The sequence below is a fragment of the Schistocerca nitens genome, chromosome 10 (genome assembly GCF_023898315.1).
Source record: "Schistocerca nitens isolate TAMUIC-IGC-003100 chromosome 10, iqSchNite1.1, whole genome shotgun sequence".
Lineage (NCBI taxonomy): Eukaryota > Metazoa > Arthropoda > Insecta > Orthoptera > Acrididae > Schistocerca > Schistocerca nitens.
The window spans coordinates 132,447,501-132,474,823 of NC_064623.1; the positions used below are offsets into that span (position 1 = coordinate 132,447,501).

At 50.5% G+C, this 27,323-nt stretch overlaps 30 non-coding genes across 30 annotated transcripts; all 30 read right to left on the reverse strand.

The window, feature by feature from the left end:
• Positions 1 to 977: 977 nt before the first annotated feature.
• Positions 978 to 1,050, reverse strand: Trnaa-agc (transfer RNA alanine (anticodon AGC)). The gene has a single exon. It is a non-coding gene; the product is annotated as a tRNA-Ala (tRNA).
• Positions 1,051 to 1,473: 423 nt separating this feature from the next.
• Trnaa-ugc (transfer RNA alanine (anticodon UGC)) lies at positions 1,474 to 1,546 on the reverse strand. The gene has a single exon. It is a non-coding gene; the product is annotated as a tRNA-Ala (tRNA).
• A 1,058-nt stretch (positions 1,547 to 2,604) lies between these two features.
• Trnaa-agc (transfer RNA alanine (anticodon AGC)) lies at positions 2,605 to 2,677 on the reverse strand. Its single transcript has one exon. It is a non-coding gene; the product is annotated as a tRNA-Ala (tRNA).
• A 423-nt stretch (positions 2,678 to 3,100) lies between these two features.
• Positions 3,101 to 3,173, reverse strand: Trnaa-ugc (transfer RNA alanine (anticodon UGC)). Its single transcript has one exon. It is a non-coding gene; the product is annotated as a tRNA-Ala (tRNA).
• Positions 3,174 to 4,231: 1,058 nt separating this feature from the next.
• Positions 4,232 to 4,304, reverse strand: Trnaa-agc (transfer RNA alanine (anticodon AGC)). The gene has a single exon. It is a non-coding gene; the product is annotated as a tRNA-Ala (tRNA).
• Positions 4,305 to 4,727: 423 nt separating this feature from the next.
• Trnaa-ugc (transfer RNA alanine (anticodon UGC)) lies at positions 4,728 to 4,800 on the reverse strand. The gene has a single exon. It is a non-coding gene; the product is annotated as a tRNA-Ala (tRNA).
• Positions 4,801 to 5,858: 1,058 nt separating this feature from the next.
• Positions 5,859 to 5,931, reverse strand: Trnaa-agc (transfer RNA alanine (anticodon AGC)). Its single transcript has one exon. It is a non-coding gene; the product is annotated as a tRNA-Ala (tRNA).
• Positions 5,932 to 6,354: 423 nt separating this feature from the next.
• Positions 6,355 to 6,427, reverse strand: Trnaa-ugc (transfer RNA alanine (anticodon UGC)). The gene has a single exon. It is a non-coding gene; the product is annotated as a tRNA-Ala (tRNA).
• A 1,058-nt stretch (positions 6,428 to 7,485) lies between these two features.
• On the reverse strand, positions 7,486 to 7,558 carry Trnaa-agc (transfer RNA alanine (anticodon AGC)). The gene has a single exon. It is a non-coding gene; the product is annotated as a tRNA-Ala (tRNA).
• Positions 7,559 to 7,981: 423 nt separating this feature from the next.
• Positions 7,982 to 8,054, reverse strand: Trnaa-ugc (transfer RNA alanine (anticodon UGC)). Its single transcript has one exon. It is a non-coding gene; the product is annotated as a tRNA-Ala (tRNA).
• Positions 8,055 to 9,112: 1,058 nt separating this feature from the next.
• Positions 9,113 to 9,185, reverse strand: Trnaa-agc (transfer RNA alanine (anticodon AGC)). The gene has a single exon. It is a non-coding gene; the product is annotated as a tRNA-Ala (tRNA).
• Positions 9,186 to 9,608: 423 nt separating this feature from the next.
• On the reverse strand, positions 9,609 to 9,681 carry Trnaa-ugc (transfer RNA alanine (anticodon UGC)). Its single transcript has one exon. It is a non-coding gene; the product is annotated as a tRNA-Ala (tRNA).
• Positions 9,682 to 10,739: 1,058 nt separating this feature from the next.
• On the reverse strand, positions 10,740 to 10,812 carry Trnaa-agc (transfer RNA alanine (anticodon AGC)). The gene has a single exon. It is a non-coding gene; the product is annotated as a tRNA-Ala (tRNA).
• A 416-nt stretch (positions 10,813 to 11,228) lies between these two features.
• Positions 11,229 to 11,301, reverse strand: Trnaa-ugc (transfer RNA alanine (anticodon UGC)). The gene has a single exon. It is a non-coding gene; the product is annotated as a tRNA-Ala (tRNA).
• A 1,058-nt stretch (positions 11,302 to 12,359) lies between these two features.
• Trnaa-agc (transfer RNA alanine (anticodon AGC)) lies at positions 12,360 to 12,432 on the reverse strand. Its single transcript has one exon. It is a non-coding gene; the product is annotated as a tRNA-Ala (tRNA).
• Positions 12,433 to 12,848: 416 nt separating this feature from the next.
• On the reverse strand, positions 12,849 to 12,921 carry Trnaa-ugc (transfer RNA alanine (anticodon UGC)). Its single transcript has one exon. It is a non-coding gene; the product is annotated as a tRNA-Ala (tRNA).
• Positions 12,922 to 13,979: 1,058 nt separating this feature from the next.
• Positions 13,980 to 14,052, reverse strand: Trnaa-agc (transfer RNA alanine (anticodon AGC)). The gene has a single exon. It is a non-coding gene; the product is annotated as a tRNA-Ala (tRNA).
• A 423-nt stretch (positions 14,053 to 14,475) lies between these two features.
• Positions 14,476 to 14,548, reverse strand: Trnaa-ugc (transfer RNA alanine (anticodon UGC)). The gene has a single exon. It is a non-coding gene; the product is annotated as a tRNA-Ala (tRNA).
• Positions 14,549 to 15,595: 1,047 nt separating this feature from the next.
• On the reverse strand, positions 15,596 to 15,668 carry Trnaa-agc (transfer RNA alanine (anticodon AGC)). Its single transcript has one exon. It is a non-coding gene; the product is annotated as a tRNA-Ala (tRNA).
• Positions 15,669 to 16,091: 423 nt separating this feature from the next.
• Trnaa-ugc (transfer RNA alanine (anticodon UGC)) lies at positions 16,092 to 16,164 on the reverse strand. The gene has a single exon. It is a non-coding gene; the product is annotated as a tRNA-Ala (tRNA).
• A 1,047-nt stretch (positions 16,165 to 17,211) lies between these two features.
• Positions 17,212 to 17,284, reverse strand: Trnaa-agc (transfer RNA alanine (anticodon AGC)). The gene has a single exon. It is a non-coding gene; the product is annotated as a tRNA-Ala (tRNA).
• A 423-nt stretch (positions 17,285 to 17,707) lies between these two features.
• On the reverse strand, positions 17,708 to 17,780 carry Trnaa-ugc (transfer RNA alanine (anticodon UGC)). Its single transcript has one exon. It is a non-coding gene; the product is annotated as a tRNA-Ala (tRNA).
• A 1,047-nt stretch (positions 17,781 to 18,827) lies between these two features.
• On the reverse strand, positions 18,828 to 18,900 carry Trnaa-agc (transfer RNA alanine (anticodon AGC)). Its single transcript has one exon. It is a non-coding gene; the product is annotated as a tRNA-Ala (tRNA).
• A 423-nt stretch (positions 18,901 to 19,323) lies between these two features.
• Trnaa-ugc (transfer RNA alanine (anticodon UGC)) lies at positions 19,324 to 19,396 on the reverse strand. The gene has a single exon. It is a non-coding gene; the product is annotated as a tRNA-Ala (tRNA).
• Positions 19,397 to 20,454: 1,058 nt separating this feature from the next.
• Trnaa-agc (transfer RNA alanine (anticodon AGC)) lies at positions 20,455 to 20,527 on the reverse strand. Its single transcript has one exon. It is a non-coding gene; the product is annotated as a tRNA-Ala (tRNA).
• A 423-nt stretch (positions 20,528 to 20,950) lies between these two features.
• Positions 20,951 to 21,023, reverse strand: Trnaa-ugc (transfer RNA alanine (anticodon UGC)). The gene has a single exon. It is a non-coding gene; the product is annotated as a tRNA-Ala (tRNA).
• Positions 21,024 to 22,081: 1,058 nt separating this feature from the next.
• Trnaa-agc (transfer RNA alanine (anticodon AGC)) lies at positions 22,082 to 22,154 on the reverse strand. Its single transcript has one exon. It is a non-coding gene; the product is annotated as a tRNA-Ala (tRNA).
• A 421-nt stretch (positions 22,155 to 22,575) lies between these two features.
• Trnaa-ugc (transfer RNA alanine (anticodon UGC)) lies at positions 22,576 to 22,648 on the reverse strand. Its single transcript has one exon. It is a non-coding gene; the product is annotated as a tRNA-Ala (tRNA).
• Positions 22,649 to 23,706: 1,058 nt separating this feature from the next.
• Positions 23,707 to 23,779, reverse strand: Trnaa-agc (transfer RNA alanine (anticodon AGC)). The gene has a single exon. It is a non-coding gene; the product is annotated as a tRNA-Ala (tRNA).
• Positions 23,780 to 24,200: 421 nt separating this feature from the next.
• Positions 24,201 to 24,273, reverse strand: Trnaa-ugc (transfer RNA alanine (anticodon UGC)). Its single transcript has one exon. It is a non-coding gene; the product is annotated as a tRNA-Ala (tRNA).
• Positions 24,274 to 27,323: the final 3,050 nt, after the last annotated feature.

Genomic DNA, 27,323 nt, shown 5'->3' on the forward strand with positions numbered 1-27,323 from the left:
GAAGGGACCAGTGTACAAAGGCGCGGTCAAGTTCATATACACAAGAGTTCCAAGTAGTTTCGATGCTCTGGTATTACGACTACAAATTACGTCTGTATTTAACGTCTTAAATTGAAAGGACAGTCGACTGATGACCACAGCAGTTGAGTCCCATAGTGCTCAGAGCCATTTTTTGAAAGGACAGTCACAAACCTTGTCGACAATCACACCGCGCCTGAGGTAACAAGCACATCTGAAGCCCAATTGTGCACTCGACTGTTCATGCCAACTCACTGCCTCGCACTTTACTACTGTGTACCACTCTTGTCGTCCAACTGCAAAACACTGGGCCACAACACGTTTCCGCGTCTCCATTGCACTGCGCAAACTACGAAACGCTCCCCAAACATGGCACTCACCCATGCAGACGACTTTTCCGACCTTCCACGACGCTCACGCAACGCTCACGCTAGTGAAAGCCTTATTTAGAGCTTGACGTCGCGCCCAAGCGAGTGAGCACATTTCGCCTACGGCTTAGGCCGCCCACCTAGTGTGGCTGCTCGGTGTCTGCAGGCAGCGAGGGGCTGCAAGCTTCGCGTGTTCGCGCCTGTGTCACCTCTGCTTGCTTGTCAGAGACAGAGTATCGCAAAACATACAACTCACTCCATGAATTGATTGCTACGGCATCTGTCATCAGCAGTCACAACTAGCAACACCAGTAGCAGCCGACTGCACGTAAAGAATGGGAATGTGCAGTGGGATTTTTGTGAACTCGGCGCAAGGCAGATCTTTCCGACATAGGTTTGAGAATCTTAAGGGCAGACTTGTACTGTTTCTAAATTCAGTGTAGCGGTGGGAGGAGGGTGCTTCCTGCGCGTAACATCACGCTTGCCAGTTGTGGCTGCTAATCGTTCGCTCGTATCTGCCTTGACACATTCGCTGGCTGTGAATTATCCCACTTGCGTGGCAGTGTGCGCATGTAGGTGTGTTAAAAATTCTGGAGGCGCTGGGTATCGATCCCAGTACCTCTCGCATGCTAAGCGAGCGCTCTACCATCTGAGCTACGCCCCCTGATGACAAATAGTGCTACATACAACCATATCAATATCACAGACCCCTTGCACTCCCATTATTCCGCAGACAAACACTATTCTCAATGTGTCCGTGAGGGTGTCTTTCAGGTTTCCTGCATTCTGTATCGAATCGTAGTTGGCCAAAATTAAAGTGGCGCGCACAACGTCGAAAATAGCGTTCGGCCACCGCTCTGAGTAAGACGAACGTGTTGTCCACTCTCTAGACTTCTTTGAGGTTAGGCCGTTATACCTAAGACAGATTTGCACTCGATGACACCTCGACAACAGCCGGTCCTCACATTTACGTCTTGCTCTCCTTACGTCAGTATACATCACATGAGCTGTGACGCTGGCTTTGCAACATCTTGCGTGTCTTTAGGCTCGCCGCGACCAACACTTACCATGCACTGTCCACAAAACATGGAGGCGCCGGGGCTTGAACCCGGGACCTTTCACATGCAAAGCGAACGCTCTACCAACTGAGCTACGCCCCCAAGCGCAACAAAGCTGCGCTGTTTTCCATTCTTTGCTACTCTGATGTGCACGGACCTGATGGTTGGTTGGTTTGTAGGGGTGAAGGGACCAGTGTACAAAGGCGCGGTCAAGTTCATATACACAAGAGTTCCAAGTAGTTTCGATGCTCTGGTATTACGACTACAAATTACGTCTGTATTTAACGTCTTAAATTGAAAGGACAGTCGACTGATGACCACAGCAGTTGAGTCCCATAGTGCTCAGAGCCATTTTTTGAAAGGACAGTCACAAACCTTGTCGACAATCACACCGCGCCTGAGGTAACAAGCACATCTGAAGCCCAATTGTGCACTCGACTGTTCATGCCAACTCACTGCCTCGCACTTTACTACTGTGTACCACTCTTGTCGTCCAACTGCAAAACACTGGGCCACAACACGTTTCCGCGTCTCCATTGCACTGCGCAAACTACGAAACGCTCCCCAAACATGGCACTCACCCATGCAGACGACTTTTCCGACCTTCCACGACGCTCACGCAACGCTCACGCTAGTGAAAGCCTTATTTAGAGCTTGACGTCGCGCCCAAGCGAGTGAGCACATTTCGCCTACGGCTTAGGCCGCCCACCTAGTGTGGCTGCTCGGTGTCTGCAGGCAGCGAGGGGCTGCAAGCTTCCCGTGTTCGCGCCTGTGTCACCTCTGCTTGCTTGTCAGAGACAGAGTATCGCAAAACATACAACTCACTCCATGAATTGATTGCTACGGCATCTGTCATCAGCAGTCACAACTAGCAACACCAGTAGCAGCCGACTGCACGTAAAGAATGGGAATGTGCAGTGGGATTTTTGTGAACTCGGCGCAAGGCAGATCTTTCCGACATAGGTTTGAGAATCTTAAGGGCAGACTTGTAGTGTTTCTAAATTCAGTGTAGCGGTGGGAGGAGGGTGCTTCCTGCGCGTAACAGCACGCTTGCCAGTTGTGGCTGCTAATCGTTCGCTCGTATCTGCCTTGACACATTCGCTGGCTGTGAATTATCCCACTTGCGTGGCAGTGTGCGCATGTAGGTGTGTTAAAAATTCTGGAGGCGCTGGGTATCGATCCCAGTACCTCTCGCATGCTAAGCGAGCGCTCTACCATCTGAGCTACGCCCCCTGATGACAAGTAGTGCTACATACAACCATATCAATATCACAGACCCCTTGCACTCCCATTATTCCGCAGACAAACACTATTCTCAATGTGTCCGTGAGGGTGTCTTTCAGGTTTCCTGCATTCTGTATCGAATCGTAGTTGGCCAAAATTAAAGTGGCGCGCACAACGTCGAAAATAGCGTTCGGCCACCGCTCTGAGTAAGACGAACGTGTTGTCCACTCTCTAGACTTCTTTGAGGTTAGGCCGTTATACCTAAGACAGATTTGCACTCGATGACACCTCGACAACAGCCGGTCCTCACATTTACGTCTTGCTCTCCTTACGTCAGTATACATCACATGAGCTGTGACGCTGGCTTTGCAACATCTTGCGTGTCTTTAGGCTCGCCGCGACCAACACTTACCATGCACTGTCCACAAAACATGGAGGCGCCGGGGCTTGAACCCGGGACCTTTCACATGCAAAGCGAACGCTCTACCAACTGAGCTACGCCCCCAAGCGCAACAAAGCTGCGCTGTTTTCCATTCTTTGCTACTCTGATGTGCACGGACCTGATGGTTGGTTGGTTTGTAGGGGTGAAGGGACCAGTGTACAAAGGCGCGGTCAAGTTCATATACACAAGAGTTCCAAGTAGTTTCGATGCTCTGGTATTACGACTACAAATTACGTCTGTATTTAACGTCTTAAATTGAAAGGACAGTCGACTGATGACCACAGCAGTTGAGTCCCATAGTGCTCAGAGCCATTTTTTGAAAGGACAGTCACAAACCTTGTCGACAATCACACCGCGCCTGAGGTAACAAGCACATCTGAAGCCCAATTGTGCACTCGACTGTTCATGCCAACTCACTGCCTCGCACTTTACTACTGTGTACCACTCTTGTCGTCCAACTGCAAAACACTGGGCCACAACACGTTTCCGCGTCTCCATTGCACTGCGCAAACTACGAAACGCTCCCCAAACATGGCACTCACCCATGCAGACGACTTTTCCGACCTTCCACGACGCTCACGCAACGCTCACGCTAGTGAAAGCCTTATTTAGAGCTTGACGTCGCGCCCAAGCGAGTGAGCACATTTCGCCTACGGCTTAGGCCGCCCACCTAGTGTGGCTGCTCGGTGTCTGCAGGCAGCGAGGGGCTGCAAGCTTCCCGTGTTCGCGCCTGTGTCACCTCTGCTTGCTTGTCAGAGACAGAGTATCGCAAAACATACAACTCACTCCATGAATTGATTGCTACGGCATCTGTCATCAGCAGTCACAACTAGCAACACCAGTAGCAGCCGACTGCACGTAAAGAATGGGAATGTGCAGTGGGATTTTTGTGAACTCGGCGCAAGGCAGATCTTTCCGACATAGGTTTGAGAATCTTAAGGGCAGACTTGTACTGTTTCTAAATTCAGTGTAGCGGTGGGAGGAGGGTGCTTCCTGCGCGTAACAGCACGCTTGCCAGTTGTGGCTGCTAATCGTTCGCTCGTATCTGCCTTGACACATTCGCTGGCTGTGAATTATCCCACTTGCGTGGCAGTGTGCGCATGTAGGTGTGTTAAAAATTCTGGAGGCGCTGGGTATCGATCCCAGTACCTCTCGCATGCTAAGCGAGCGCTCTACCATCTGAGCTACGCCCCCTGATGACAAATAGTGCTACATACAACCATATCAATATCACAGACCCCTTGCACTCCCATTATTCCGCAGACAAACACTATTCTCAATGTGTCCGTGAGGGTGTCTTTCAGGTTTCCTGCATTCTGTATCGAATCGTAGTTGGCCAAAATTAAAGTGGCGCGCACAACGTCGAAAATAGCGTTCGGCCACCGCTCTGAGTAAGACGAACGTGTTGTCCACTCTCTAGACTTCTTTGAGGTTAGGCCGTTATACCTAAGACAGATTTGCACTCGATGACACCTCGACAACAGCCGGTCCTCACATTTACGTCTTGCTCTCCTTACGTCAGTATACATCACATGAGCTGTGACGCTGGCTTTGCAACATCTTGCGTGTCTTTAGGCTCGCCGCGACCAACACTTACCATGCACTGTCCACAAAACATGGAGGCGCCGGGGCTTGAACCCGGGACCTTTCACATGCAAAGCGAACGCTCTACCAACTGAGCTACGCCCCCAAGCGCAACAAAGCTGCGCTGTTTTCCATTCTTTGCTACTCTGATGTGCACGGACCTGATGGTTGGTTGGTTTGTAGGGGTGAAGGGACCAGTGTACAAAGGCGCGGTCAAGTTCATATACACAAGAGTTCCAAGTAGTTTCGATGCTCTGGTATTACGACTACAAATTACGTCTGTATTTAACGTCTTAAATTGAAAGGACAGTCGACTGATGACCACAGCAGTTGAGTCCCATAGTGCTCAGAGCCATTTTTTGAAAGGACAGTCACAAACCTTGTCGACAATCACACCGCGCCTGAGGTAACAAGCACATCTGAAGCCCAATTGTGCACTCGACTGTTCATGCCAACTCACTGCCTCGCACTTTACTACTGTGTACCACTCTTGTCGTCCAACTGCAAAACACTGGGCCACAACACGTTTCCGCGTCTCCATTGCACTGCGCAAACTACGAAACGCTCCCCAAACATGGCACTCACCCATGCAGACGACTTTTCCGACCTTCCACGACGCTCACGCAACGCTCACGCTAGTGAAAGCCTTATTTAGAGCTTGACGTCGCGCCCAAGCGAGTGAGCACATTTCGCCTACGGCTTAGGCCGCCCACCTAGTGTGGCTGCTCGGTGTCTGCAGGCAGCGAGGGGCTGCAAGCTTCCCGTGTTCGCGCCTGTGTCACCTCTGCTTGCTTGTCAGAGACAGAGTATCGCAAAACATACAACTCACTCCATGAATTGATTGCTACGGCATCTGTCATCAGCAGTCACAACTAGCAACACCAGTAGCAGCCGACTGCACGTAAAGAATGGGAATGTGCAGTGGGATTTTTGTGAACTCGGCGCAAGGCAGATCTTTCCGACATAGGTTTGAGAATCTTAAGGGCAGACTTGTACTGTTTCTAAATTCAGTGTAGCGGTGGGAGGAGGGTGCTTCCTGCGCGTAACATCACGCTTGCCAGTTGTGGCTGCTAATCGTTCGCTCGTATCTGCCTTGACACATTCGCTGGCTGTGAATTATCCCACTTGCGTGGCAGTGTGCGCATGTAGGTGTGTTAAAAATTCTGGAGGCGCTGGGTATCGATCCCAGTACCTCTCGCATGCTAAGCGAGCGCTCTACCATCTGAGCTACGCCCCCTGATGACAAATAGTGCTACATACAACCATATCAATATCACAGACCCCTTGCACTCCCATTATTCCGCAGACAAACACTATTCTCAATGTGTCCGTGAGGGTGTCTTTCAGGTTTCCTGCATTCTGTATCGAATCGTAGTTGGCCAAAATTAAAGTGGCGCGCACAACGTCGAAAATAGCGTTCGGCCACCGCTCTGAGTAAGACGAACGTGTTGTCCACTCTCTAGACTTCTTTGAGGTTAGGCCGTTATACCTAAGACAGATTTGCACTCGATGACACCTCGACAACAGCCGGTCCTCACATTTACGTCTTGCTCTCCTTACGTCAGTATACATCACATGAGCTGTGACGCTGGCTTTGCAACATCTTGCGTGTCTTTAGGCTCGCCGCGACCAACACTTACCATGCACTGTCCACAAAACATGGAGGCGCCGGGGCTTGAACCCGGGACCTTTCACATGCAAAGCGAACGCTCTACCAACTGAGCTACGCCCCCAAGCGCAACAAAGCTGCGCTGTTTTCCATTCTTTGCTACTCTGATGTGCACGGACCTGATGGTTGGTTGGTTTGTAGGGGTGAAGGGACCAGTGTACAAAGGCGCGGTCAAGTTCATATACACAAGAGTTCCAAGTAGTTTCGATGCTCTGGTATTACGACTACAAATTACGTCTGTATTTAACGTCTTAAATTGAAAGGACAGTCGACTGATGACCACAGCAGTTGAGTCCCATAGTGCTCAGAGCCATTTTTTGAAAGGACAGTCACAAACCTTGTCGACAATCACACCGCGCCTGAGGTAACAAGCACATCTGAAGCCCAATTGTGCACTCGACTGTTCATGCCAACTCACTGCCTCGCACTTTACTACTGTGTACCACTCTTGTCGTCCAACTGCAAAACACTGGGCCACAACACGTTTCCGCGTCTCCATTGCACTGCGCAAACTACGAAACGCTCCCCAAACATGGCACTCACCCATGCAGACGACTTTTCCGACCTTCCACGACGCTCACGCAACGCTCACGCTAGTGAAAGCCTTATTTAGAGCTTGACGTCGCGCCCAAGCGAGTGAGCACATTTCGCCTACGGCTTAGGCCGCCCACCTAGTGTGGCTGCTCGGTGTCTGCAGGCAGCGAGGGGCTGCAAGCTTCCCGTGTTCGCGCCTGTGTCACCTCTGCTTGCTTGTCAGAGACAGAGTATCGCAAAACATACAACTCACTCCATGAATTGATTGCTACGGCATCTGTCATCAGCAGTCACAACTAGCAACACCAGTAGCAGCCGACTGCACGTAAAGAATGGGAATGTGCAGTGGGATTTTTGTGAACTCGGCGCAAGGCAGATCTTTCCGACATAGGTTTGAGAATCTTAAGGGCAGGCTTGTACTGTTTCTAAATTCAGTGTAGCGGTGGGAGGAGGGTGCTTCCTGCGCGTAACATCACGCTTGCCAGTTGTGGCTGCTAATCGTTCGCTCGTATCTGCCTTGACACATTCGCTGGCTGTGAATTATCCCACTTGCGTGGCAGTGTGCGCATGTAGGTGTGTTGAAAATTCTGGAGGCGCTGGGTATCGATCCCAGTACCTCTCGCATGCTAAGCGAGCGCTCTACCATCTGAGCTACGCCCCCTGATGACAAATAGTGCTACATACAACCATATCAATATCACAGACCCCTTGCACTCCCATTATTCCGCAGACAAACACTATTCTCAATGTGTCCGTGAGGGTGTCTTTCAGGTTTCCTGCATTCTGTATCGAATCGTAGTTGGCCAAAATTAAAGTGGCGCGCACAACGTCGAAAATAGCGTTCGGCCACCGCTCTGAGTAAGACGAACGTGTTGTCCACTCTCTAGACTTCTTTGAGGTTAGGCCGTTATACCTAAGACAGATTTGCACTCGATGACACCTCGACAACAGCCGGTCCTCACATTTACGTCTTGCTCTCCTTACGTCAGTATACATCACATGAGCTGTGACGCTGGCTTTGCAACATCTTGCGTGTCTTTAGGCTCGCCGCGACCAACACTTACCATGCACTGTCCACAAAACATGGAGGCGCCGGGGCTTGAACCCGGGACCTTTCACATGCAAAGCGAACGCTCTACCAACTGAGCTACGCCCCCAAGCGCAACAAAGCTGCGCTGTTTTCCATTCTTTGCTACTCTGATGTGCACGGACCTGATGGTTGGTTGGTTTGTAGGGGTGAAGGGACCAGTGTACAAAGGCGCGGTCAAGTTCATATACACAAGAGTTCCAAGTAGTTTCGATGCTCTGGTATTACGACTACAAATTACGTCTGTATTTAACGTCTTAAATTGAAAGGACAGTCGACTGATGACCACAGCAGTTGAGTCCCATAGTGCTCAGAGCCATTTTTTGAAAGGACAGTCACAAACCTTGTCGACAATCACACCGCGCCTGAGGTAACAAGCACATCTGAAGCCCAATTGTGCACTCGACTGTTCATGCCAACTCACTGCCTCGCACTTTACTACTGTGTACCACTCTTGTCGTCCAACTGCAAAACACTGGGCCACAACACGTTTCCGCGTCTCCATTGCACTGCGCAAACTACGAAACGCTCCCCAAACATGGCACTCACCCATGCAGACGACTTTTCCGACCTTCCACGACGCTCACGCAACGCTCACGCTAGTGAAAGCCTTATTTAGAGCTTGACGTCGCGCCCAAGCGAGTGAGCACATTTCGCCTACGGCTTAGGCCGCCCACCTAGTGTGGCTGCTCGGTGTCTGCAGGCAGCGAGGGGCTGCAAGCTTCCCGTGTTCGCGCCTGTGTCACCTCTGCTTGCTTGTCAGAGACAGAGTATCGCAAAACATACAACTCACTCCATGAATTGATTGCTACGGCATCTGTCATCAGCAGTCACAACTAGCAACACCAGTAGCAGCCGACTGCACGTAAAGAATGGGAATGTGCAGTGGGATTTTTGTGAACTCGACGCAAGGCAGATCTTTCCGACATAGGTTTGAGAATCTTAAGGGCAGGCTTGTACTGTTTCTAAATTCAGTGTAGCGGTGGGAGGAGGGTGCTTCCTGCGCGTAACATCACGCTTGCCGGTTGTGGCTGCTAATCGTTCGCTCGTATCTGCCTTGACACATTCGCTGGCTGTGAATTATCCCACTTGCGTGGCAGTGTGCGCATGTAGGTGTGTTAAAAATTCTGGAGGCGCTGGGTATCGATCCCAGTACCTCTCGCATGCTAAGCGAGCGCTCTACCATCTGAGCTACGCCCCCTGATGACAAATAGTGCTACATACAACCATATCAATATCACAGACCCCTTGCACTCCCATTATTCCGCAGACAAACACTATTCTCAATGTGTCCGTGAGGGTGTCTTTCAGGTTTCCTGCATTCTGTATCGAATCGTAGTTGGCCAAAATTAAAGTGGCGCGCACAACGTCGAAAATAGCGTTCGGCCACCGCTCTGAGTAAGACGAACGTGTTGTCCACTCTCTAGACTTCTTTGAGGTTAGGCCGTTATACCTAAGACAGATTTGCACTCGATGACACCTCGACAACAGCCGGTCCTCACATTTACGTCTTGCTCTCCTTACGTCAGTATACATCACATGAGCTGTGACGCTGGCTTTGCAACATCTTGCGTGTCTTTAGGCTCGCCGCGACCAACACTTACCATGCACTGTCCACAAAACATGGAGGCGCCGGGGCTTGAACCCGGGACCTTTCACATGCAAAGCGAACGCTCTACCAACTGAGCTACGCCCCCAAGCGCAACAAAGCTGCGCTGTTTTCCATTCTTTGCTACTCTGATGTGCACGGACCTGATGGTTGGTTGGTTTGTAGGGGTGAAGGGACCAGTGTACAAAGGCGCGGTCAAGTTCATATACACAAGAGTTCCAAGTAGTTTCGATGCTCTGGTATTACGACTACAAATTACGTCTGTATTTAACGTCTTAAATTGAAAGGACAGTCGACTGATGACCACAGCAGTTGAGTCCCATAGTGCTCAGAGCCATTTTTTGAAAGGACAGTCACAAACCTTGTCGACAATCACACCGCGCCTGAGGTAACAAGCACATCTGAAGCCCAATTGTGCACTCGACTGTTCATGCCAACTCACTGCCTCGCACTTTACTACTGTGTACCACTCTTGTCGTCCAACTGCAAAACACTGGGCCACAACACGTTTCCGCGTCTCCATTGCACTGCGCAAACTACGAAACGCTCCCCAAACATGGCACTCACCCATGCAGACGACTTTTCCGACCTTCCACGACGCTCACGCAACGCTCACGCTAGTGAAAGCCTTATTTAGAGCTTGACGTCGCGCCCAAGCGAGTGAGCACATTTCGCCTACGGCTTAGGCCGCCCACCTAGTGTGGCTGCTCGGTGTCTGCAGGCAGCGAGGGGCTGCAAGCTTCCCGTGTTCGCGCCTGTGTCACCTCTGCTTGCTTGTCAGAGACAGAGTATCGCAAAACATACAACTCACTCCATGAATTGATTGCTACGGCATCTGTCATCAGCAGTCACAACTAGCAACACCAGTAGCAGCCGACTGCACGTAAAGAATGGGAATGTGCAGTGGGATTTTTGTGAACTCGGCGCAAGGCAGATCTTTCCGACATAGGTTTGAGAATCTTAAGGGCAGACTTGTACTGTTTCTAAATTCAGTGTAGCGGTGGGAGGAGGGTGCTTCCTGCGCGTAACAGCACGCTTGCCAGTTGTGGCTGCTAATCGTTCGCTCGTATCTGCCTTGACACATTCGCTGGCTGTGAATTATCCCACTTGCGTGGCAGTGTGCGCATGTAGGTGTGTTAAAAATTCTGGAGGCGCTGGGTATCGATCCCAGTACCTCTCGCATGCTAAGCGAGCGCTCTACCATCTGAGCTACGCCCCCTGATGACAAATAGTGCTACATACAACCATATCAATATCACAGACCCCTTGCACTCCCATTATTCCGCAGACAAACACTATTCTCAATGTGTCCGTGAGGGTGTCTTTCAGGTTTCCTGCATTCTGTATCGAATCGTAGTTGGCCAAAATTAAAGTGGCGCGCACAACGTCGAAAATAGCGTTCGGCCACCGCTCTGAGTAAGACGAACGTGTTGTCCACTCTCTAGACTTCTTTGAGGTTAGGCCGTTATACCTAAGACAGATTTGCACTCGATGACACCTCGACAACAGCCGGTCCTCACATTTACGTCTTGCTCTCCTTACGTCAGTATACATCACATGAGCTGTGACGCTGGCTTTGCAACATCTTGCGTGTCTCGCCGCGACCAACACTTACCATGCACTGTCCACAAAACATGGAGGCGCCGGGGCTTGAACCCGGGACCTTTCACATGCAAAGCGAACGCTCTACCAACTGAGCTACGCCCCCAAGCGCAACAAAGCTGCGCTGTTTTCCATTCTTTGCTACTCTGATGTGCACGGACCTGATGGTTGGTTGGTTTGTAGGGGTGAAGGGACCAGTGTACAAAGGCGCGGTCAAGTTCATATACACAAGAGTTCCAAGTAGTTTCGATGCTCTGGTATTACGACTACAAATTACGTCTGTATTTAACGTCTTAAATTGAAAGGACAGTCGACTGATGACCACAGCAGTTGAGTCCCATAGTGCTCAGAGCCATTTTTTGAAAGGACAGTCACAAACCTTGTCGACAATCACACCGCGCCTGAGGTAACAAGCACATCTGAAGCCCAATTGTGCACTCGACTGTTCATGCCAACTCACTGCCTCGCACTTTACTACTGTGTACCACTCTTGTCGTCCAACTGCAAAACACTGGGCCACAACACGTTTCCGCGTCTCCATTGCACTGCGCAAACTACGAAACGCTCCCCAAACATGGCACTCACCCATGCAGACGACTTTTCCGACCTTCCACGACGCTCACGCAACGCTCACGCTAGTGAAAGCCTTATTTAGAGCTTGACGTCGCGCCCAAGCGAGTGAGCACATTTCGCCTACGGCTTAGGCCGCCCACCTAGTGTGGCTGCTCGGTGTCTGCAGGCAGCGAGGGGCTGCAAGCTTCCCGTGTTCGCGCCTGTGTCACCTCTGCTTGCTTGTCAGAGACAGAGTATCGCAAAACATACAACTCACTCCATGAATTGATTGCTACGGCATCTGTCATCAGCAGTCACAACTAGCAACACCAGTAGCAGCCGACTGCACGTAAAGAATGGGAATGTGCAGTGGGATTTTTGTGAACTCGGCGCAAGGCAGATCTTTCCGACATAGGTTTGAGAATCTTAAGGGCAGACTTGTACTGTTTCTAAATTCAGTGTAGCGGTGGGAGGAGGGTGCTTCCTGCGCGTAACAGCACGCTTGCCAGTTGTGGCTGCTAATCGTTCGCTCGTATCTGCCTTGACACATTCGCTGGCTGTGAATTATCCCACTTGCGTGGCAGTGTGCGCATGTAGGTGTGTTAAAAATTCTGGAGGCGCTGGGTATCGATCCCAGTACCTCTCGCATGCTAAGCGAGCGCTCTACCATCTGAGCTACGCCCCCTGATGACAAATAGTGCTACATACAACCATATCAATATCACAGACCCCTTGCACTCCCATTATTCCGCAGACAAACACTATTCTCAATGTGTCCGTGAGGGTGTCTTTCAGGTTTCCTGCATTCTGTATCGAATCGTAGTTGGCCAAAATTAAAGTGGCGCGCACAACGTCGAAAATAGCGTTCGGCCACCGCTCTGAGTAAGACGAACGTGTTGTCCACTCTCTAGACTTCTTTGAGGTTAGGCCGTTATACCTAAGACAGATTTGCACTCGATGACACCTCGACAACAGCCGGTCCTCACATTTACGTCTTGCTCTCCTTACGTCAGTATACATCACATGAGCTGTGACGCTGGCTTTGCAACATCTTGCGTGTCTCGCCGCGACCAACACTTACCATGCACTGTCCACAAAACATGGAGGCGCCGGGGCTTGAACCCGGGACCTTTCACATGCAAAGCGAACGCTCTACCAACTGAGCTACGCCCCCAAGCGCAACAAAGCTGCGCTGTTTTCCATTCTTTGCTACTCTGATGTGCACGGACCTGATGGTTGGTTGGTTTGTAGGGGTGAAGGGACCAGTGTACAAAGGCGCGGTCAAGTTCATATACACAAGGGTTCCAAGTAGTTTCGATGCTCTGGTATTACGACTACAAATTACGTCTGTATTTAACGTCTTAAATTGAAAGGACAGTCGACTGATGACCACAGCAGTTGAGTCCCATAGTGCTCAGAGCCATTTTTTGAAAGGACAGTCACAAACCTTGTCGACAATCACACCGCGCCTGAGGTAACAAGCACATCTGAAGCCCAATTGTGCACTCGACTGTTCATGCCAACTCACTGCCTCGCACTTTACTACTGTGTACCACTCTTGTCATCCAACTGCAAAACACTGGGCCACAACACGTTTCCGCGTCTCCATTGCACTGCGCAAACTACGAAACGCTCCCCAAACATGGCACTCACCCATGCAGACGACTTTTCCGACCTTCCACGACGCTCACGCAACGCTCACGCTAGTGAAAGCCTTATTTAGAGCTTGACGTCGCGCCCAAGCGAGTGAGCACATTTCGCCTACGGCTTAGGCCGCCCACCTAGTGTGGCTGCTCGGTGTCTGCAGGCAGCGAGGGGCTGCAAGCTTCCCGTGTTCGCGCCTGTGTCACCTCTGCTTGCTTGTCAGAGACAGAGTATCGCAAAACATACAACTCACTCCATGAATTGATTGCTACGGCATCTGTCATCAGCAGTCACAACTAGCAACACCAGTAGCAGCCGACTGCACGTAAAGAATGGGAATGTGCAGTGGGATTTTTGTGAACTCGGCGCAAGGCAGATCTTTCCGACATAGGTTTGAGAATCTTAAGGGCAGACTTGTACTGTTTCTAAATTCAGTGTAGCGGTGGGAGGAGGGTGCTTCCTGCGCGTAACATCACGCTTGCCAGTTGTGGCTGCTAATCGTTCGCTCGTATCTGCCTTGACACATTCGCTGGCTGTGAATTATCCCACTTGCGTGGCAGTGTGCGCATGTAGGTGTGTTAAAAATTCTGGAGGCGCTGGGTATCGATCCCAGTACCTCTCGCATGCTAAGCGAGCGCTCTACCATCTGAGCTACGCCCCCTGATGACAAATAGTGCTACATACAACCATATCAATATCACAGACCCCTTGCACTCCCATTATTCCGCAGACAAACACTATTCTCAATGTGTCCGTGAGGGTGTCTTTCAGGTTTCCTGCATTCTGTATCGAATCGTAGTTGGCCAAAATTAAAGTGGCGCGCACAACGTCGAAAATAGCGTTCGGCCACCGCTCTGAGTAAGACGAACGTGTTGTCCACTCTCTAGACTTCTTTGAGGTTAGGCCGTTATACCTAAGACAGATTTGCACTCGATGACACCTCGACAACAGCCGGTCCTCACATTTACGTCTTGCTCTCCTTACGTCAGTATACATCACATGAGCTGTGACGCTGGCTTTGCAACATCTTGCGTGTCTTTAGGCTCGCCGCGACCAACACTTACCATGCACTGTCCACAAAACATGGAGGCGCCGGGGCTTGAACCCGGGACCTTTCACATGCAAAGCGAACGCTCTACCAACTGAGCTACGCCCCCAAGCGCAACAAAGCTGCGCTGTTTTCCATTCTTTGCTACTCTGATGTGCACGGACCTGATGGTTGGTTGGTTTGTAGGGGTGAAGGGACCAGTGTACAAAGGCGCGGTCAAGTTCATATACACAAGAGTTCCAAGTAGTTTCGATGCTCTGGTATTACGACTACAAATTACGTCTGTATTTAACGTCTTAAATTGAAAGGACAGTCGACTGATGACCACAGCAGTTGAGTCCCATAGTGCTCAGAGCCATTTTTTGAAAGGACAGTAACAAACCTTGTCGACAATCACACCGCGCATGAGGTAACAAGCACATCTGAAGCCCAATTGTGCACTCGACTGTTCATGCCAACTCACTGCCTCGCACTTTACTACTGTGTACCACTCTTGTCGTCCAACTGCAAAACACTGGGCCACAACACGTTTCCGCGTCTCCATTGCACTGCGCAAACTACGAAACGCTCCCCAAACATGGCACTCACCCATGCAGACGACTTTTCCGACTTTCCACGACGCACACGCTAGTGAAAGCCTTATTTAGAGCTTGACGTCGCGCCCAAGCGAGTGAGCACATTTCGCCTACGGCTTAGGCCGCCCACCTAGTGTGGCTGCTCGGTGTCTGCAGGCAGCGAGGGGCTGCAAGCTTCCCGTGTTCGCGCCTGTGTCACCTCTGCTTGCTTGTCAGAGACAGAGTATCGCAAAACATACAACTCACTCCATGAATTGATTGCTACGGCATCTGTCATCAGCAGTCACAACTAGCAACACCAGTAGCAGCCGACTGCACGTAAAGAATGGGAATGTGCAGTGGGATTTTTGTGAACTCGGCGCAAGGCAGATCTTTCCGACATAGGTTTGAGAATCTTAAGGGCAGACTTGTACTGTTTCTAAATTCAGTGTAGCGGTGGGAGGAGGGTGCTTCCTGCGCGTAACAGCACGCTTGCCAGTTGTGGCTGCTAATCGTTCGCTCGTATCTGCCTTGACACATTCGCTGGCTGTGAATTATCCCACTTGCGTGGCAGTGTGCGCATGTAGGTGTGTTAAAAATTCTGGAGGCGCTGGGTATCGATCCCAGTACCTCTCGCATGCTAAGCGAGCGCTCTACCATCTGAGCTACGCCCCCTGATGACAAATAGTGCTACATACAACCATATCAATATCACAGACCCCTTGCACTCCCATTATTCCGCAGACAAACACTATTCTCAATGTGTCCGTGAGGGTGTCTTTCAGGTTTCCTGCATTCTGTATCGAATCGTAGTTGGCCAAAATTAAAGTGGCGCGCACAACGTCGAAAATAGCGTTCGGCCACCGCTCTGAGTAAGACGAACGTGTTGTCCACTCTCTAGACTTCTTTGAGGTTAGGCCGTTATACCTAAGACAGATTTGCACTCGATGACACCTCGACAACAGCCGGTCCTCACATTTACGTCTTGCTCTCCTTACGTCAGTATACATCACATGAGCTGTGACGCTGGCTTTGCAACATCTTGCGTGTCTTTAGGCTCGCCGCGACCAACACTTACCATGCACTGTCCACAAAACATGGAGGCGCCGGGGCTTGAACCCGGGACCTTTCACATGCAAAGCGAACGCTCTACCAACTGAGCTACGCCCCCAAGCGCAACAAAGCTGCGCTGTTTTCCATTCTTTGCTACTCTGATGTGCACGGACCTGATGGTTGGTTGGTTTGTAGGGGTGAAGGGACCAGTGTACAAAGGCGCGGTCAAGTTCATATACACAAGGGTTCCAAGTAGTTTCGATGCTCTGGTATTACGACTACAAATTACGTCTGTATTTAACGTCTTAAATTGAAAGGACAGTCGACTGATGACCACAGCAGTTGAGTCCCATAGTGCTCAGAGCCATTTTTTGAAAGGACAGTCACAAACCTTGTCGACAATCACACCGCGCCTGAGGTAACAAGCACATCTGAAGCCCAATTGTGCACTCGACTGTTCATGCCAACTCACTGCCTCGCACTTTACTACTGTGTACCACTCTTGTCGTCCAACTGCAAAACACTGGGCCACAACACGTTTCCGCGTCTCCATTGCACTGCGCAAACTACGAAACGCTCCCCAAACATGGCACTCACCCATGCAGACGACTTTTCCGACTTTCCACGACGCTCACGCTAGTGAAAGCCTTATTTAGAGCTTGACGTCGCGCCCAAGCGATTGAGCACATTTCGCCTACGGCTTAGGCCGCCCACCTAGTGTGGCTGCTCGGTGTCTGCAGGCAGCGAGGGGCTGCAAGCTTCCCGTGTTCGCGCCTGTGTCACCTCTGCTTGCTTGTCAGAGACAGAGTATCGCAAAACATACAACTCACTCCATGAATTGATTGCTACGGCATCTGTCATCAGCAGTCACAACTAGCAACACCAGTAGCAGCCGACTGCACGTAAAGAATGGGAATGTGCAGTGGGATTTTTGTGAACTCGGCGCAAGGCAGATCTTTCCGACATAGGTTTGAGAATCTTAAGGGCAGACTTGTACTGTTTCTAAATTCAGTGTAGCGGTGGGAGGAGGGTGCTTCCTGCGCGTAACATCACGCTTGCCAGTTGTGGCTGCTAATCGTTCGCTCGTATCTGCCTTGACACATTCGCTGGCTGTGAATTATCCCACTTGCGTGGCAGTGTGCGCATGTAGGTGTGTTAAAAATTCTGGAGGCGCTGGGTATCGATCCCAATACCTCTCGCATGCTAAGCGAGCGCTCTACCATCTGAGCTACGCCCCCTGATGACAAATAGTGCTACATACAACCATATCAATATCACAGACCCCTTGCACTCCCATTATTCCGCAGACAAACACTATTCTCAATGTGTCCGTGAGGGTGTCTTTCAGGTTTCCTGCATTCTGTATCGAATCGTAGTTGGCCAAAATTAAAGTGGCGCGCACAACGTCGAAAATAGCGTTCGGCCACCGCTCTGAGTAAGACGAACGTGTTGTCCACTCTCTAGACTTCTTTGAGGTTAGGCCGTTATACCTAAGACAGATTTGCACTCGATGACACCTCGACAACAGCCGGTCCTCACATTTACGTCTTGCTCTCCTTACGTCAGTATACATCACATGAGCTGTGACGCTGGCTTTGCAACATCTTGCGTGTCTTTAGGCTCGCCGCGACCAACACTTACCATGCACTGTCCACAAAACATGGAGGCGCCGGGGCTTGAACCCGGGACCTTTCACATGCAAATCGAACGCTCTACCAACTGAGCTACGCCCCCAAGCGCAACAAAGCTGCGCTGTTTTCCATTCTTTGCTACTCTGATGTGCACGGACCTGATGGTTGGTTGGTTTGTAGGGGTGAAGGGACCAGTGTACAAAGGCGCGGTCAAGTTCATATACACAAGAGTTCCAAGTAGTTTCGATGCTCTGGTATTACGACTACAAATTACGTCTGTATTTAACGTCTTAAATTGAAAGGACAGTCGACTGATGACCACAGCAGTTGAGTCCCATAGTGCTCAGAGCCATTTTTTGAAAGGACAGTCACAAACCTTGTCGACAATCACACCGCGCCTGAGGTAACAAGCACATCTGAAGCCCAATTGTGCACTCGACTGTTCATGCCAACTCACTGCCTCGCACTTTACTACTGTGTACCACTCTTGTCGTCCAACTGCAAAGGACTGGGCCACAACACGTTTCCGCGTCTCCATTGCACTGCGCAAACTACGAAACGCTCCCCAAACATGGCACTCACCCATGCAGACGACTTTTCCGACTTTCCACGACGCTCACGCTAGTGAAAGCCTTATTTAGAGCTTGACGTCGCGCCCAAGCGATTGAGCACATTTCGCCAACGGCTTAGGCCGCCCACCTAGTGTGGCTGCTCGGTGTCTGCAGGCAGCGAGGGGCTGCAAGCTTCCCGTGTTCGCGCCTGTGTCACCTCTGCTTGCTTGTCAGAGACAGAGTATCGCAAAACATACAACTCACTCCATGAATTGATTGCTACGGCATCTGTCATCAGCAGTCACAACTAGCAACACCAGTAGCAGCCGACTGCACGTAAAGAATGGGAATGTGCAGTGGGATTTTTGTGAACTCGGCGCAAGGCAGATCTTTCCGACATAGGTTTGAGAATCTTAAGGGCAGACTTGTACTGTTTCTAAATTCAGTGTAGCGGTGGGAGGAGGGTGCTTCCTGCGCGTAACAGCACGCTTGCCAGTTGTGGCTGCTAATCGTTCGCTCGTATCTGCCTTGACACATTCGCTGGCTGTGAATTATCCCACTTGCGTGGCAGTGTGCGCATGTAGGTGTGTTAAAAATTCTGGAGGCGCTGGGTATCGATCCCAGTACCTCTCGCATGCTAAGCGAGCGCTCTACCATCTGAGCTACGCCCCCTGATGACAAATAGTGCTACATACAACCATATCAATATCACAGACCCCTTGCACTCCCATTATTCCGCAGACAAACACTATTCTCAATGTGTCCGTGAGGGTGTCTTTCAGGTTTCCTGCATTCTGTATCGAATCGTAGTTGGCCAAAATTAAAGTGGCGCGCACAACGTCGAAAATAGCGTTCGGCCACCGCTCTGAGTAAGACGAACGTGTTGTCCACTCTCTAGACTTCTTTGAGGTTAGGCCGTTATACCTAAGACAGATTTGCACTCGATGACACCTCGACAACAGCCGGTCCTCACATTTACGTCTTGCTCTCCTTACGTCAGTATACATCACATGAGCTGTGACGCTGGCTTTGCAACATCTTGCGTGTCTTTAGGCTCGCCGCGACCAACACTTACCATGCACTGTCCACAAAACATGGAGGCGCCGGGGCTTGAACCCGGGACCTTTCACATGCAAAGCGAACGCTCTACCAACTGAGCTACGCCCCCAAGCGCAACAAAGCTGCGCTGTTTTCCATTCTTTGCTACTCTGATGTGCACGGACCTGATGGTTGGTTGGTTTGTAGGGGTGAAGGGACCAGTGTACAAAGGCGCGGTCAAGTTCATATACACAAGAGTTCCAAGTAGTTTCGATGCTCTGGTATTACGACTACAAATTACGTCTGTATTTAACGTCTTAAATTGAAAGGACAGTCGACTGATGACCACAGCAGTTGAGTCCCATAGTGCTCAGAGCCATTTTTTGAAAGGACAGTCACAAACCTTGTCGACAATCACACCGCGCCTGAGGTAACAAGCACATCTGAAGCCCAATTGTGCACTCGACTGTTCATGCCAACTCACTGCCTCGCACTTTACTACTGTGTACCACTCTTGTCGTCCAACTGCAAAACACTGGGCCACAACACGTTTCCGCGTCTCCATTGCACTGCGCAAACTACGAAACGCTCCCCAAACATGGCACTCACCCATGCAGACGACTTTTCCGACCTTCCACGACGCTCACGCAACGCTCACGCTAGTGAAAGCCTTATTTAGAGCTTGACGTCGCGCCCAAGCGAGTGAGCACATTTCGCCTACGGCTTAGGCCGCCCACCTAGTGTGGCTGCTCGGTGTCTGCAGGCAGCGAGGGGCTGCAAGCTTCCCGTGTTCGCGCCTGTGTCACCTCTGCTTGCTTGTCAGAGACAGAGTATCGCAAAACATACAACTCACTCCATGAATTGATTGCTACGGCATCTGTCATCAGCAGTCACAACTAGCAACACCAGTAGCAGCCGACTGCACGTAAAGAATGGGAATGTGCAGTGGGATTTTTGTGAACTCGGCGCAAGGCAGATCTTTCCGACATAGGTTTGAGAATCTTAAGGGCAGACTTGTACTGTTTCTAAATTCAGTGTAGCGGTGGGAGGAGGGTGCTTCCTGCGCGTAACAGCACGCTTGCCAGTTGTGGCTGCTAATCGTTCGCTCGTATCTGCCTTGACACATTCGCTGGCTGTGAATTATCCCACTTGCGTGGCAGTGTGCGCATGTAGGTGTGTTAAAAATTCTGGAGGCGCTGGGTATCGATCCCAGTACCTCTCGCATGCTAAGCGAGCGCTCTACCATCTGAGCTACGCCCCCTGATGACAAATAGTGCTACATACAACCATATCAATATCACAGACCCCTTGCACTCCCATTATTCCGCAGACAAACACTATTCTCAATGTGTCCGTGAGGGTGTCTTTCAGGTTTCCTGCATTCTGTATCGAATCGTAGTTGGCCAAAATTAAAGTGGCGCGCACAACGTCGAAAATAGCGTTCGGCCACCGCTCTGAGTAAGACGAACGTGTTGTCCACTCTCTAGACTTCTTTGAGGTTAGGCCGTTATACCTAAGACAGATTTGCACTCGATGACACCTCGACAACAGCCGGTCCTCACATTTACGTCTTGCTCTCCTTACGTCAGTATACATCACATGAGCTGTGACGCTGGCTTTGCAACATCTTGCGTGTCTTTAGGCTCGCCGCGACCAACACTTACCATGCACTGTCCACAAAACATGGAGGCGCCGGGGCTTGAACCCGGGACCTTTCACATGCAAAGCGAACGCTCTACCAACTGAGCTACGCCCCCAAGCGCAACAAAGCTGCGCTGTTTTCCATTCTTTGCTACTCTGATGTGCACGGACCTGATGGTTGGTTGGTTTGTAGGGGTGAAGGGACCAGTGTACAAAGGCGCGGTCAAGTTCATATACACAAGAGTTCCAAGTAGTTTCGATGCTCTGGTATTACGACTACAAATTACGTCTGTATTTAACGTCTTAAATTGAAAGGACAGTCGACTGATGACCACAGCAGTTGAGTCCCATAGTGCTCAGAGCCATTTTTTGAAAGGACAGTCACAAACCTTGTCGACAATCACACCGCGCCTGAGGTAACAAGCACATCTGAAGCCCAATTGTGCACTCGACTGTTCATGCCAACTCACTGCCTCGCACTTTACTACTGTGTACCACTCTTGTCGTCCAACTGCAAAACACTGGGCCACAACACGTTTCCGCGTCTCCATTGCACTGCGCAAACTACGAAACGCTCCCCAAACATGGCACTCACCCATGCAGACGACTTTTCCGACCTTCCACGACGCTCACGCAACGCTCACGCTAGTGAAAGCCTTATTTAGAGCTTGACGTCGCGCCCAAGCGAGTGAGCACATTTCGCCTACGGCTTAGGCCGCCCACCTAGTGTGGCTGCTCGGTGTCTGCAGGCAGCGAGGGGCTGCAAGCTTCCCGTGTTCGCGCCTGTGTCACCTCTGCTTGCTTGTCAGAGACAGAGTATCGCAAAACATACAACTCACTCCATGAATTGATTGCTACGGCATCTGTCATCAGCAGTCACAACTAGCAACACCAGTAGCAGCCGACTGCACGTAAAGAATGGGAATGTGCAGTGGGATTTTTGTGAACTCGGCGCAAGGCAGATCTTTCCGACATAGGTTTGAGAATCTTAAGGGCAGACTTGTACTGTTTCTAAATTCAGTGTAGCGGTGGGAGGAGGGTGCTTCCTGCGCGTAACAGCACGCTTGCCAGTTGTGGCTGCTAATCGTTCGCTCGTATCTGCCTTGACACATTCGCTGGCTGTGAATTATCCCACTTGCGTGGCAGTGTGCGCATGTAGGTGTGTTAAAAAATCTGGAGGCGCTGGGTATCGATCCCAGTACCTCTCGCATGCTAAGCGAGCGCTCTACCATCTGAGCTACGCCCCCTGATGACAAATAGTGCTACATACAACCATATCAATATCACAGACCCCTTGCACTCCCATTATTCCGCAGACAAACACTATTCTCAATGTGTCCGTGAGGGTGTCTCAGGTTTCCTGCATTCTGTATCGAATCGTAGTTGGCCAAAATTAAAGTGGCGCGCACAACGTCGGAAATAGCGTTCGGCCACCGCTCTGAGTAAGACGAACGTGTTGTCCACTCTCTAGACTTCTTTGAGGTTAGGCCGTTATACCTAAGACAGATTTGCACTCGATGACACCTCGACAACAGCCGGTCCTCACATTTACGTCTTGCTCTCCTTACGTCAGTATACATCACATGAGCTGTGACGCTGGCTTTGCAACATCTTGCGTGTCTTTAGGCTCGCCGCGACCAACACTCACCATGCACTGTCCACAAAACATGGAGGCGCCGGGGCTTGAACCCGGGACCTTTCACATGCAAAGCGAACGCTCTACCAACTGAGCTACGCCCCCAAGCGCAACAAAGCTGCGCTGTTTTCCATTCTTTGCTACTCTGATGTGCACGGACCTGATGGTTGGTTGGTTTGTAGGGGTGAAGGGACCAGTGTACAAAGGCGCGGTCAAGTTCATATACACAAGAGTTCCAAGTAGTTTCGATGCTCTGGTATTACGACTACAAATTACGTCTGTATTTAACGTCTTAAATTGAAAGGACAGTCGACTGATGACCACAGCAGTTGAGTCCCATAGTGCTCAGAGCCATTTTTTGAAAGGACAGTCACAAACCTTGTCGACAATCACACCGCGCCTGAGGTAACAAGCACATCTGAAGCCCAATTGTGCACTCGACTGTTCATGCCAACTCACTGCCTCGCACTTTACTACTGTGTACCACTCTTGTCGTCCAACTGCAAAACACTGGGCCACAACACGTTTCCGCGTCTCCATTGCACTGCGCAAACTACGAAACGCTCCCCAAACATGGCACTCACCCATGCAGACGACTTTTCCGACCTTCCACGACGCTCACGCAACGCTCACGCTAGTGAAAGCCTTATTTAGAGCTTGACGTCGCGCCCAAGCGAGTGAGCACATTTCGCCTACGGCTTAGGCCGCCCACCTAGTGTGGCTGCTCGGTGTCTGCAGGCAGCGAGGGGCTGCAAGCTTCCCGTGTTCGCGCCTGTGTCACCTCTGCTTGCTTGTCAGAGACAGAGTATCGCAAAACATACAACTCACTCCATGAATTGATTGCTACGGCATCTGTCATCAGCAGTCACAACTAGCAACACCAGTAGCAGCCGACTGCACGTAAAGAATGGGAATGTGCAGTGGGATTTTTGTGAACTCGGCGCAAGGCAGATCTTTCCGACATAGGTTTGAGAATCTTAAGGGCAGACTTGTACTGTTTCTAAATTCAGTGTAGCGGTGGGAGGAGGGTGCTTCCTGCGCGTAACAGCACGCTTGCCAGTTGTGGCTGCTAATCGTTCGCTCGTATCTGCCTTGACACATTCGCTGGCTGTGAATTATCCCACTTGCGTGGCAGTGTGCGCATGTAGGTGTGTTAAAAATTCTGGAGGCGCTGGGTATCGATCCCAGTACCTCTCGCATGCTAAGCGAGCGCTCTACCATCTGAGCTACGCCCCCTGATGACAAATAGTGCTACATACAACCATATCAATATCACAGACCCCTTGCACTCCCATTATTCCGCAGACAAACACTATTCTCAATGTGTCCGTGAGGGTGTCTCAGGTTTCCTGCATTCTGTATCGAATCGTAGTTGGCCAAAATTAAAGTGGCGCGCACAACGTCGAAAATAGCGTTCGGCCACCGCTCTGAGTAAGACGAACGTGTTGTCCACTCTCTAGACTTCTTTGAGGTTAGGCCGTTATACCTAAGACAGATTTGCACTCGATGACACCTCGACAACAGCCGGTCCTCACATTTACGTCTTGCTCTCCTTACGTCAGTATACATCACATGAGCTGTGACGCTGGCTTTGCAACATCTTGCGTGTCTTTAGGCTCGCCGCGACCAACACTCACCATGCACTGTCCACAAAACATGGAGGCGCCGGGGCTTGAACCCGGGACCTTTCACATGCAAAGCGAACGCTCTACCAACTGAGCTACGCCCCCAAGCGCAACAAAGCTGCGCTGTTTTCCATTCTTTGCTACTCTGATGTGCACGGACCTGATGGTTGGTTGGTTTGTAGGGGTGAAGGGACCAGTGTACAAAGGCGCGGTCAAGTTCATATACACAAGAGTTCCAAGTAGTTTCGATGCTCTGGTATTACGACTACAAATTACGTCTGTATTTAACGTCTTAAATTGAAAGGACAGTCGACTGATGACCACAGCAGTTGAGTCCCATAGTGCTCAGAGCCATTTTTTGAAAGGACAGTCACAAACCTTGTCGACAATCACACCGCGCCTGAGGTAACAAGCACATCTGAAGCCCAATTGTGCACTCGACTGTTCATGCCAACTCACTGCCTCGCACTTTACTACTGTGTACCACTCTTGTCGTCCAACTGCAAAACACTGGGCCACAACACGTTTCCGCGTCTCCATTGCACTGCGCAAACTACGAAACGCTCCCCAAACATGGCACTCACCCATGCAGACGACTTTTCCGACCTTCCACGACGCTCACGCAACGCTCACGCTAGTGAAAGCCTTATTTAGAGCTTGACGTCGCGCCCAAGCGAGTGAGCACATTTCGCCTACGGCTTAGGCCGCCCACCTAGTGTGGCTGCTCGGTGTCTGCAGGCAGCGAGGGGCTGCAAGCTTCCCGTGTTCGCGCCTGTGTCACCTCTGCTTGCTTGTCAGAGACAGAGTATCGCAAAACATACAACTCACTCCATGAATTGATTGCTACGGCATCTGTCATCAGCAGTCACAACTAGCAACACCAGTAGCAGCCGACTGCACGTAAAGAATGGGAATGTGCAGTGGGATTTTTGTGAACTCGGCGCAAGGCAGATCTTTCCGACATAGGTTTGAGAATCTTAAGGGCAGACTTGTACTGTTTCTAAATTCAGTGTAGCGGTGGGAGGAGGGTGCTACCTGCGCGTAACAGCACGCTTGCCAGTTGTGGCTGCTAATCGTTCGCTCGTATCTGCCTTGACACATTCGCTGGCTGTGAATTATCCCACTTGCGTGGCAGTGTGCGCATGTAGGTGTGTTAAAAATTCTGGAGGCGCTGGGTATCGATCCCAGTACCTCTCGCATGCTAAGCGAGCGCTCTACCATCTTTTTTTTTTTTTTTTTTTTAGTTACCTCCTGCACCCAAAGCAGGAATCATACCCCTTTTTTTTATTTTTTTTAACCACTTTTTTTTTTATCCTAGCAACTTTTTTTTTCCCAACTGAGCTGTTTTTTTTCTTATTCCTTGGTTGTTCTTTTTTAATTTTTTTTTTCATTTTTTTTCCCTTTTTGAGAGGTGTCCTTCAGGAGCAGGCCTGCGGAAACAAAGTGGGCAGGGGTCGAAACCCGAGGCCTGGCCACGATGTCTCCACAGTCTCGCCCCCGAATGGCACCTGCACAAGGGCATCGGACCTTCCCCTTCTGTCTCGTTACTTGGCCTCATTGTTCCTGTTTTTCAGCCAAAAGTGCCACGAAAACTGCAGTCCTGGCGTAGAGGGAAAAGAAAGAATAAAAAAAAAATAAAAGAAGGACGACACGGGATAGTTGCAAATCCAGAAACATCATAAAAAGGTGGCGCTCATGGGCGACCTTATCCAACACCTTCTCTTTCGAACGTCAGGGTAAGCATATTGGCAAAGTCATCGCGGAGACGTGGCAATCGCAAGCGGGCCCAGTAAGCAGTAAGCATGTACTGCTGAAACGCTAGGTGTTCATCCTCCTCATGACAAGTGACGACAAAATGTACAAAATGTCCAACTAACCACATGACTGTATTAAGCTTCGTCCGCGGAAAAAAATAAGAATCGGGCCGTACGATGATATCAATGGTATAAGCGGCTTCAGCAGACCTAGTGACAAAAGCCAGTTGTTTCCTGAGCCAACGCCAATTGGCAAGGTGGCCACAACAGGTGAATCGATGCTCAAGGGTATCCAGGAGACCACACCGAGTACATTTGTCCGTGTCAGAAAGACCAATGCGGTGCAGTCGTACATTTGTGGGGATCAAATTATTAATTACCCTATACCACGTGGACGTCACGGCCATAGAGTGGATCGGCAGACTAACATTCTTCCAGACGTTCCTCCAGGAGACAGTGGGAAACGCCAGTTCTATTGGATTGGGACCGTCCTGCCCCTTCCAGCGGGCAATCAAACACTTGGTCGTTGGCACAGGTCGTCGCAAAAAGACGTCACCGAGGTAGCTCACCGCAATGTAAAATTCCCGGATGTGCTTCAACTTAAAATTGAGGCGACCGACGTCGACAGGTGGAGCAAGGCTCCCCGGACGCACGACTGTAAAAAGCTGGGACGTAATGGAACTCACTTCTCGTGTTACAATTAGAGTCGTACGGCGGACGTACAACGCTGACGCCTTGCGAGTAATGTCAGAGAGACCTAAGCCTCCGGAGAGACGCGGTTTCGTCATAACCTCGTAACGTACTTTGAAGAGATGACCCTTCCATATAAACCTGCCGGACAGTTGGCGCAACCTTTTCGCCACCATCAGGGGAAGTGGGAACAGCTGAGCAACATAATAGGATTTACATAAAACGTACGTGTCTAAAATGCGAACTTTTTGCAAAATGGTAAGAGAACGCTGTTCATGGACCATCAGAGCACCCTGTATCTTCTCGGTGACAGATTTCCAATTTAGAGCCGCCATTTTTAGAGGACACCGATCAACGATAATCCCCAAGGACGTATGGCGATCGACAAAAGTGGCCCAAGGGACATCAGCATCGCGAAATCCTCGAATGTCAAGGATCTTGCATTTGCCTTGATTAAGACGTGCTCCAGAGACACGACAGTAAGCATCAACTGCCCCTTTCAACAACGGGATATCAGTACGCTGACGGAGGAGAACAACGACATCATCCGCGTATGCCTTAATAGTGAGGTGGCCACCAGAGAGGGTCATACCCTGAAGCTTGAGAGCAACAGTCCGAAGCAGCGGTTCCAGAGACAATATGAATAAGGACATAGAAAGCGGACTACCCTGAGGCACCCCTCGGCGGATATCAATGAGCGGCGTCAGCTGC